We start from the raw sequence: 10,273 nt of genomic DNA on the forward strand, positions 1-10,273 counted from the left end.
ACAAAGACATTTGGACAGCTGAGGACAGGCAGGCAAGCACTGGGTAGGTATTTCACAGGAAGGCAAGAACTGAAAGACCCTCCAGCCTGCTAAATTTTGTCTCTGGTCGACAGCACTAGTGGATAGTAGTGCTTCAGGACAGCTGGAGGATCTTTTGTAGGACAGGCAAAACTACTCTCCTTCCTTCTTCCCCAAACTTCATTCATTAAAAAGATCAAGGTTTGTTTTTTTTTTTTACTGAAGCTTTCAAAACCTGTGCTTTTAAAAAGCAGGTAGAAGAAGTAGATTTCCCTCACCCCACCTAGGATAGATATCCAGTACTGAGTTATTTCATCCAAAATCCATAACGGCTCAAGCTGACATGAGAAAGTTAAAATGAAATACTGTATCGGAAATGGTTTAGTAAACTTCGCTATAGGCAGTCCTAAGTTAATTTGCTAAGTGTTAACTTAAATACAGGCAGCTGTAAGTTCCACTTACAGCACAGTAGGTTTTCTATTTAAATTCTGATCAAAAGTTCATGAAAAGGAACAAAATGGTTCTTTTCCACATTTGTGGGTGGTTTAGACCTCCAAAACATGAATACGCATAAATGCCACTGCACTAAGGTTATTCTGGGGTATCAAACCCAACATTATGCAAATGTGAGCAAAATATCTTTTTAAAACAGACACCTATTTTGTCTTTTCTGCACAGTACTCCCAGACATTACTATCTCAACAACAAACCCAGCTGATGACAGTATTTTACTAACTACTTTTGATGCTCTGAGGGACCCCTAAAAGCCTACGTGGCTCTAGAGTCAGTCTATAAACTCCATGAAAACATGCTGAAAAGTTAATTTTGAAGAAACAGCAGCTACAATTCTGACATTCAGCCTTAAGCCCTTATCTTAAAACATACTTTCAGTGTCCACTGCACATTTCTGTTTCTTGGATTAAACTAGAATGAGGGGAAACTAACCAGAAACATAAAATTTAATGAACTGCTGCTTCTTTTGGGCGATCCTTGCAGCATCACCCTCAGAAGTCAACCCATATTCACTGGCTCTTGCTGGGCCTTGAGATGAAAAAGTGAGAAAGCCTATTTACCCTCAGACTAAAGTATAATTCGGTTTTAAACCCCTAAGCACGCACCAGAAGCGGTGGAAGGTCAGACAGCTGGAGAAGGGGACAGGGCTGAGGCCAGAGGAGGGTGCAGGGGACAAGAAATCCAAGCTGAAAACAGACACAATAAAACACACACTGTGAAGAAGAGCTGCTGCGGTGGATGTGAGGACACAGTGGGAACTCAAGCCAAAGCCCTGCAATAGTGTTCTGCTCTGCAGTGACCTGATTTAAAGACACAGAAAGCAAACAGACAGTGAGGGCTTGATAGTAGAGACCACTGTATACATGGGTAGTTACTCAAGTGAGCAAAGATTGAATAACTGTGTCCAGTTCTGGGCTCCCCAGCTCAAGAAGGACAGGAAACTGCTGGACAGGGTGCAGCATAGGGCTACCAAGATGATTAGGGGACTGGAACACCTCTCTTATGAAGAAAGACTGAGGGAATTGGGTCTCTTTAGTCTGGAAAAAAAGACAGTTGAGGGGGGACCTGATCAATGCTTATAAATACTTAAAGGGTGGGTGCCAGGAGGATGGGGCCAGGCTCTTTTCGGTGGTGCCCAGTGACAGGACAAGAGGTAACTGGAACAGGCTGCCCAGAGATGTGGTGGAGTCTCCATCTCTGGAGACATTCAAAACCCACCTGGACGCATTCCTGTGCAACCTGCTCTAAGGTGGCCCTGCTCTGGCAAGGGGGTTGGACTAGATCTCCAGAGGTCCCTTCCAACCCTATGATTCTATGATTCTAAGATCAGGGGCTCAGTTGATACTAAGTTGAAAACCTGTAGACTGCATTTTACTGCATTATGAAATTACTCTAGAATATTTCTGATTATGTTCAATAGTAAAAGTTAAACCAAGAAAAGCAGTCTGGGGGAGGGAGAACGCTCTGCCCAAAGTATCACGGTAACTTATTAAAAATATTTGCTTATCATACCCTTTAAAATATTTGTTTAAAGCAAATCAGGAGAACTTAACCTTAATCCAACATAAGTCAGTAGCAATGTATTGCAGGAAAGAGTCTGACTTGTTACACATGAGGTCCCAGCCACATGTTCTCCCTGCCTGTCAAATCCTGTGCACCACCAGCACCTGTGTCTCAGCAGCACGTCAAGGCTCTTTGTGAGGTCAGCATCTCTTTAGCACAGGCATGCACAGCCCATCGCTGCCCCAATGAGCTTACAAGTTAAGCAGACAAAACAGGCAAAGGTATAATTATGGAAAAGGAACTGTACACAGGCGGTTTGCTCAAAAGCCTATATCCATATGTCAGAGGCAGAAGCTGAACTGGCATAGGGCTATCTTCTTTTCTTTCAGTCACCTCTACCGATATAGGTTCATCTTCATCATCTTAGTTGGGTCTAGCTGTCAAATGTGTTGACAGTGCAGTCGTCAGAGTGAATGCAGGGTTTTTTTTTTTTCATGGCTATCTAGAGACTGCAATGATGCGAGTCATCCTACGCTAATCAAAGTCCACCTGCTATTCATGGTCCAACACATAAAGAGTATTTCTGCAGTTTTAAAAGTGAGAATGGCTGCTGAGAATTCAGCTCATTATTAAAGGAGTAATATATATATATATAAAAAATATCATTGCTATGTACCATCTTTGATTTTCACCCATTACTTAACCGCAAAACAACTAAGCAAATTATTAGTCCTTTAGAGTTCCAGTCCAACAAAATAGTAAGGAAAACCTGAGAAATGAGTGAGGTTGCAGCCACCACAGGAATCTTTAAGCTGTACTTTACATCTGGTCAGTACTGCCTGGAAATGCTCAGTTAGATAGGTCTTGCCTAAGATGAACTCCTGAAGCTCTGAATACCACGAGGGATAGGAAACACTTCAACATGATTTCGGAACTGTTTCTACAAATCCCTTGAAATACAGAAAACCTTTTGAGTGTAGAGAAAGTCTAAGATGAGGGTGACAGGACTAGTGATTTTATGGTTTTTATGAAATCATGACACAGCGCTAAGCAGAACATTTGTTCTCCTTTATTTCCCAAGTCGTCTGATAGTGACTGCTAGCCAAATATTCAATCCTGAGCCAGCATGGCAAACCAGCTAGTTTCAATATTAAGTCTGAAATTGGATTACTCAATCTTATTTTACTTAAAGGGAAACTAACTAGGACACATGACTTCAGTCAATTAAGTGACACAGGCAACTGTAAAATTAATCTGAAAATCAAAGAAGGTGCAGATCCATACCAGCTCTGTAACAGGCATCTCCTCAAACAAAAATACCCTGAACAACTGTCATTTTATGTATCGTACAACATAGTGATAGAATCAGCTTTTTATGAAGTTAGTGATTCACAAAGCACCCAAAATCAACATATCATGGAAGTTACAAGAATTAAATATGATGGAAATGTACAAGTAAATCGTTGCATGATACACAAGGACACTGACTTGCTGCCAGTGAGTCACACAAACATAGAAAATGTTAATAACTGCAGCAAGGGGACAAAAAAAAGGCAGAAACAAGCTGAGTTAGGGACAGCTCTGTAAACAAGCCCTGTCAATCCTTTCATTGAGGAGCGGCTGGCAGAACTTCAGTCCGAATTGAACACTTAAGAGACAACACAAAAACCCCAAACTTCTTGGGTCTGGTATTATCTTTGATTTTGGCCCATCTTACAGAATATCTCTTACAGAATATCCTTGCAGATGTTTTTTCCCCCCTATGGGTAGTACTTTTATAACATCTCTTTCTAATTACTTGAATGACCAGACACATTAAGTCTGCTTTTACACTAAAGAAATGAAGCCTTTTGAGCATTTTTTTCTTGTAAAAAGCATTTCCCCACAAAGAATTTTCATTGTTCTGTTAAAAATAACACAAAACCAAACCCCAACACTCTGTTTAGGCAAGCCTAAAACAAAGTCCAGTGATTTCAAAACTTAAAAGTACCACCACTGGTTCTTGTTCTTTTGCCTGAGCTGAATTTCAGTGCAGACAGGTAAGGCAGTGTTGGTGCAATCATAAGTAATAGGAAGTACTGTGGGAAAGGAAGATTATCCCTGGGGGATAATGGGGGTGGGAGCATGGTGGTAGTGTGAGAAATGAGAAAAAAAACCCTAAACAACCAACCAAACAAAAAGACACCAAACAAACAAAAAAACACCCTAAACAAAACAAACAAACAAACAACCCCCCAAACCAGAAAGGGCACAAAAGACCTGGACAGCAATTTCCACGGAACAAAATGGCAGCATTTCTGGATCAAATACTGCTGTGGGTTTTTTCTGTCCCTGTAAATTTTATCTTGGTTTCCAGGTGAACTACACCTTTTTTTTTATTATTCAAAGTTTTGGTAGGAAAAGAATAATTTTTTTCAAAGCGTCCCTACATTTTTCAACCATCTCTGTCTCTTTCAAGAAACAACTAACACCTGCAAAGGCATATACTGCAGCATCTGATTTTCTCAGCTGAGAGTAACTGTGGCAAAAAGGTTATTTTGTAGCTTAGAGTAAAGAAAATACGCTGTCAAGACAAACTACAGCTGTTTAAATCACTCCTGTGTAGCAATGGTTTCCCACAGGGAGAAGATCCAGCAGTGTATTTTTGCATCTGCAAATGCCTTTGCTGCTCTTCTGCCCAGCACAGCATGGAGAAAACTGAGAAGATGAAGTCATGCTTCCACAGCTTGTGGTTTGGGTTGTTCATTGCTGTTTTTTGAACAAACACTTCAGAGGAGGAGGGAACATTTCTATCCCCCAGTCTCAAGCAGCCCCACTAAAGTCAGCATGGCTTTAAGAGCAGTACTCAGTGTTAAACAGAGAACATACTCTCCAGCTCTCAATGGGTTTCTGATGTTGACCCCCACATGCTACAGTATATCACAACCATATGCTAACAGCAACACTAAGAAAACGCTTGTGAATATTCCATCTAGTTTTGCTCCAAGGGACTTAGGTACCCAGATAGGGGACACCTTTGGGAGATCCCTGTGGCTCTGGGAGAAATGCTATTCAATAATGCACCAAGTGTGACCTGGAGTTGCTCATGACAGCAGATAGTGTAGGGTAGTGATTGCTTCTGCACATCCATATCCATGGCACAGCTTTATACCAGGCTGTATTCTCTTAACTCTGGAGACATAAAATTGTGCCAGCATCTCCATCAGAGGAGCCTCAGGTCAAAAATCAGACCTAAACATCTACATATGCCAAAAAAAAAAAAAAAAAAAAAAAAAAGAAAAAAAAAAAAAAAGAGAGAGAAATTAGAAGTAACAAGCTCTGTTTTTCTTTTCAGTCAGAGCCAAGATGTATAGAGCCTATACCAGAAAAGAAGTGCTATACAAATACATAGGTAGGAAAGAAAAAAAATCAGTCAGAAATAAGGACTTAAGGGAAAAATAAAAAAAGAAAACAGCTTTAAGTCTGTCATTTTCAACAAAGAGGTGCTAAGATCCATAGTAGTGGAAGAAGGGGCTCTGAAGGAGCACTCCAAAATTCAACAGTTTCTGTGGGAGTACAGCCTGAGGTCTTAGCTCTTGCTAGCTCCACTTGAGTAGCATATGTTCAGGTGTTCACTGCCATCCAGAAGAGCTCCTTTTCCCCAAACGCCAGGAGGCATCTCCTGACAGCACAGGTATTAAAAAAAAAAAAAACAAAAACAAAACAAAACAAAAAAACAACCAAAACCCAAAACAACAAAACAAAACCACACACCAAAAAAACCCACACAAACAAAAAAACCCACAACTAAAAAACCCCACACCAAATCAAAAAATCCCTCAACCTTCACACACACGCTCTTGCAATTTGCAAAATTTACTGACTCCCCACTCACCCTCAGGGAAACAAACAGGATCTCTGGATAGGCACTGGATTTGGCCAGGCAGGGGTGCAAGGACACACGGCGCACCACAGTCTGCCTTCCCTCAGAGATGCGCTCATCAGGATTTGTTTTAGAAGTCACTGATGCAGACTAGGGGCCCTGCCTGTCTGGGCATATCAGTTCTTTGCCTTCAGTGCTGGCTCTCCCAGGCACCACGCACGTCTACTTGTGTCACTGTAGCCTCTGCAGACAGAGGGCTGAGGAGCAAGTCCAGCAGCACACCCCACAGCTTTCTGCCGCAGCCTTGCAGCAAGGGCTGCAGCCATCAGGCATGAATGGAGACTGGTGGCTCTGCACACCCTGGCTTGACCTCCTCCGTGCTCTGTGCACCACATGCCGCCCAGTGGCCTGCTAGCCATTAAGGGCTGAGCTGAAAATGCTGAAGCAAGATTTGTTAATGCAGCTCTTCAGGGAAGTGCTGGATTAGCCCGGATTAGCGTCTGACATTGTGGTTGCACATAATGAATTATGTAAAATGGTCCTGTTGGTGTAAAGCAGATGTACTACCACATGACTTCAGCTGCAGGCGCAGCTAGGGATGAAACAGAGTGGGTTCAGTTAGGGGGAGGATAGAAAAACAAATTGAACAAAAAAAAGGATTTCATATGCTTCCCAACATGCACTGTATCATATTGCTTATTCCAATTATATCTGAAAACAAAAATACAGAGATTTCAGCACGGGAAACAACACAGAGTTCATGACTTAATATTAGAGGAAAACATTTCCCTTTGCCTCTCTGCTCACAGTTACGTGACTCAGGAAACACCATATAAGCCTCCAGGAACAGCAATCAGCTATAGCCACTCTTGAAGAGATACTGAAGATACAGTCTAATTTTCCATTTAAATAAAAATGCTTTCACCTAATAAGATTAGTCTATGCATTTTGATAACATGCTTTCCTTCAGAGTTAGGTTTTCTGTCATCTTAAATGATCCCAACTGCCAATTAAACAACCAGCACGGACATTCATCAGCCAGCAAGAATAAATATGGGAAAATTAACCACCGGGAAGAAGGAAAGACAGGACAGCTAATGTTTTAAAAATAAACATAAATGAGATTAATTTAGATTGAAGTGTTCAACATCCCCTTTAGATATTATACATGGAAATGTTAATATCTGGAGAATATGAACCTACAGTCCAGTGATATCTGACATTGCTTACCGTTGGCAAACTTCACACGAGCAAGTGCTAACTGATGTAAAATTATATGGGGAATAATTTGTCTACAGTGCCTAGAAAAAAATGGTAAAGACAGCTAGATACTCTGTACAGTTGGCAAAGGTAAAATAATGTGATTTGAGTCTTCATTCAGAGAAGAGCCCTTCCCTTCCACTAACAGCTTTGCTAGACAGATAAATCACAGAGAGCTCCCCAGTTACTGACCACTACCAAGATTTCTGTTCCTGAGCAGCCTTATAAGGAATCTTGCCAAACCACAGCCACCAGTTCCTCTAAATCTTATAATTTAGGTCTGCCACTGCCTGGGTTTAAAGCTGAGACACAGAACTGAAAATACATTAATATCACTCGTGTACAATGTGTTGTCAAAGGAGAGAAGGTAGACACCCATCTTCATCCTCTGTGATGTTGCTGCACCATCCAGCAGCAGAGAAAGTGAAAACCTGCTGTGTGTTTGCCAGACACAAGTAGCAGGGCTTTATGGAAATGCACTGAAATGGTTTTAGCCCTTCTGGAGAGAGATTCCTCCCTGTGAAAAGGATGCACACCCTCCCCTAGGAAATTCACTTACTGATCACACCAGAATCAAATCTCTTCCTGCTCTTTCAGCACTTAGATTCAGGAACTAGATGAGATACGCGGACTGGGACTTCACTGCCAACCGCATGCACACGTCATTCTTCTATTCCTTCACATAACACAATTTACTACTAATGCTAGTCGTTTAGATGAGTTTGTGGATGAAGAACAGCCAAAATACGAGGAATACAGAAATAAAAAGGTGTCATGCTTGCTTTGTTCAGTCTGCACTTTATGCCAAATGGAAGATATCAGTGGAAAATCCAAAAGAGGCTCTAGAGATTTCATCCCCATCCCATCTCAGATGATGATTTAGACTTGATCACAAATACTTTGCAGTATGTTTATACACATTACCTGACACAGTACTATGATAGAAGTGTAATGCGGTAGAAATGAGCTAATGGCTAACTAGCATGGGGAACAACGCCAGCACCAATATGGCAGTTGTTAACCAGCCAGAAGGCTGGTTAAACAGCAATAATCCAATAATCCTATATTGCTATCTCACATCTGTGATAGTTTGGGCACATCTGAAGCACTAAAAAAAAAAAAAAAAAAAGAAATCAAATGGAAAAGAGAATGCTCAACAGTCTGAGCAAGACAAAATCTTCGTATCTGTCTGTTAAAATAGTTACAATAAACTACTATTTTTTTCTACTCCTTCAAAAACCATAGGTGTTGGATTTGTTTTTTGCCCTTTAAATTGACTGTTTTCAAAAGAGTATATTTTATATTTTCAAAGTAAGAGTCATCCCCTGTACGGGTATGGAAGAAAAAAAAAAGTATTATTAATGCTGCTCAATTCAGAATCTAGATATTCATCTGAAAAAAAAAATAGCACTTTGATTGAGAAAAGATTTATGAAAAAGCAAATCAAATAGCACGGAAGTTGCCTAGAAATGTATGCTGCAGCATTTTATATTGCAGCATTCTGAGCTGCCTGAGCTCTGTACATTTGGGTGATTTTCATTGAAATTCTGTGCACTATGTTGTAGGCAGGGAAGACTGCCAACGATTTTATTTTTAAGATGCAGCAGCTACATGACCCATTTATGCCTTCAACAACTAGCAACTTCTCCCTTAAAAGAAAAAAAAAAAAAAAGTATAAGAACCAGTGAAGATTTCAGTACTGTCCTGTGTTTTGCTTTCTACCCTTGCCACACAGATGATGTGGAAAAGCAGCAAGGATTGACAGTGGACAGCTATTGAGATCTGGCCTTTTTCCTTCTTCATTCTACATTTTTAATCTCCACATGTCCAGAAGAAAGAGTGAAAGACTATGAGAGAATCTACTTTCTTAACTGCCAAATAAATCAGCATGTGCCTATTATTTGATGAGGCCATCCCCCCCCCCCCCCCCCCCCCAAAAAAAAATCTTGTCTGACAGCATCAGGATAACAATGGCATTTGCCATCCCCTCCAAACCTGCAGGGTCCTCTTCTACCCCTGTACCTCCCAGTTATTACTTTGGCTGCATGTCAGTCAGCTGGTCCCTCTCACGGCAGAGATGGCAGAGGTCTCAGGAGCCCATTATTTACATAACACTACAGTGGAGAACAGGCTGTTCCTTTGTCTTCCTATGGTTCACGCTTCTGGGAAGAATTGCACTCACTGTCCACAGGAAAGATGAATGGTGTTTTGTCCAATTCCTCAAGCTGGGATGGGCATGGCAAAATCAGAAAGTGCGAGGAGTGGGATTGGGAAAAAAAAAATTACACACACACCCCCCCAGCAGCTACAGAGCTAACAGACATGACCGACTGCTACAGGAAAGCTGTCTCACTGCGCACATCAGTGGGGAAAGCAAATGTGCTCCTTATGCATCTCTGGAACAAAATTCATCACGACTACCCACTGAAGTCCGCTAGCTAATACACAAAATCTAACCCACATTTTTAAAACCAGTAGGAGTCATGTGAAACCTTTAAACCCCCTCCAATGCCCGCCTGTGTCGTCCCCGTCCGTCCCGTCCCGTCCCCCCCGCTTTTATAATAATGTAGGTCAAAATACTGGTTTTACAGTTACAGTTTCTCACCTGCTTGGAGACTCAGATTCATATTTTCAAGCTTCTCTGTACTGCAATCAGTACACATGGAACTTTTTTTTATGATTTTTTTTTTAAGCTGAAAACTGGGACTCCAAATGCTTGTAACTGCAGGAAGAAGCCAAGCTTATGAAAGTTTTTGCAGGAAGTGCAAGTATGCCTACTTCCACTGCTTCAGGACAAAAACCTCAAGAGTTAAATTTTGTGTATCTGGCAAGTTAAATCACTACATCTGATTATTTAATGCTGCAGTAGAGGAGTACTCCAGTCTTTCTAGACAATAATAGTGGACACTTGCACCACGATTTACAAGGAATTAACCAGATACACAGTAAAACTGCTGCTGCCAAAGAGTAGAACTGCTTGTGGCTGTTTATGCACGTTCTAAAACCCCAGAGGACACTCAAGATCAGTAAATGGGCACAAATGTCAGAATATTTTAGCAGAAATTAAGGTTACAGATTATCCCAAAACTAGGGATTTAGGACAGGTTTCTTGCTGTA

Source organism: Vanellus vanellus, assembly GCF_965231255.1.
Source record: "Vanellus vanellus genome assembly, chromosome: 3".
In the NCBI taxonomy this organism is placed as follows: domain Eukaryota; kingdom Metazoa; phylum Chordata; class Aves; order Charadriiformes; family Charadriidae; genus Vanellus; species Vanellus vanellus.